The sequence below is a fragment of the Austrofundulus limnaeus genome, unplaced genomic scaffold (assembly GCF_001266775.1).
Source record: "Austrofundulus limnaeus strain Quisiro unplaced genomic scaffold, Austrofundulus_limnaeus-1.0 Scaffold323, whole genome shotgun sequence".
NCBI classification, from domain to species: domain Eukaryota; kingdom Metazoa; phylum Chordata; class Actinopteri; order Cyprinodontiformes; family Rivulidae; genus Austrofundulus; species Austrofundulus limnaeus.
The window spans coordinates 488,755-489,854 of NW_013952725.1; positions in this window are offsets into that span (position 1 = coordinate 488,755).

Sequence of the window (1,100 nt, forward strand, 5' to 3'; positions counted from 1 at the left end):
CACACACACACACACACACACACACACACACACACCTCCAAATGTTAGGAGGATATACTGATTTGGAAAATCTTGCAAAAAAATTGCAAAGAATTTATTTCTATGTTTTGTTTTTGTTTGTTTGTTTGTTTGTTTATGCTTGTTTGTTTGTTTGTTTGTTGTATTCAGATTTTTGTCCAAAGCCATTAAACTTATTTGCTGTAACTGCCAAAAAAGGTAAATTTATGTAACCTCTAACCAAGCAAAAACATCCCAGGATTGAGTCCTAGTTTACATTTTTGGCCTACAACAATAGGAAATGTTAATATTTAATTGCATGAGTGACAATTTGAAATTTGTCTAAACATTTCCTCAATCGCTAATGGTGGCCAAATTATTGTGTCTTCAGCTTTGTTGCAACAAGAACAGTTCTCTCTCAAATATAAAAATATTTATTCTTTCTTGTAGGTTTTTTCATCTTTTTCCAGTGACTCCTCCAACATGCGGTGTCCCGCAGGGCTATTATCTTGGCCTCTTTTTCTGTAAAAAAAAAATCCTTTGAGACTTGCCAAGTTGTGATATCATTACAGGTCACTGTATTTACGCAAAACTGCAACCCACCGGTTACAGGACGAACTCCTAAATGGATATAACTAGATTTTAGATTTATTTTTGGTAAATTTGCACTACAAGAAAATAAAATTAATAAATGAAACACTATTTTACAAATACAAATCAATAATTTACCAAAAACGGAGTATGCTGAAGCCAAGACTTATACTTACCTACCCTATTCAAATACTCTAGTATAAAAAAGGTATAAAAAATAAAGAAATCTACTGTCCAGATACATACATACACACCTTAAATACACGTGTATACATATACATATGCACATATACATAAACATACATACATTACATGCTGCATACATGGTTACAGCATACAAATAAATCTACGTAACAGTATAAGCTTTTATAATTTTACATTTTAAGGCTCTTTTAAAGTTCACCAAATAAGCACATTGAGATCATCATACAATTCATTCCATAGTTTCACACCCATAACTAAAACACATTTAGATTTTACTTTACATTTCTCTTTAGCATGTTCAAAGATGA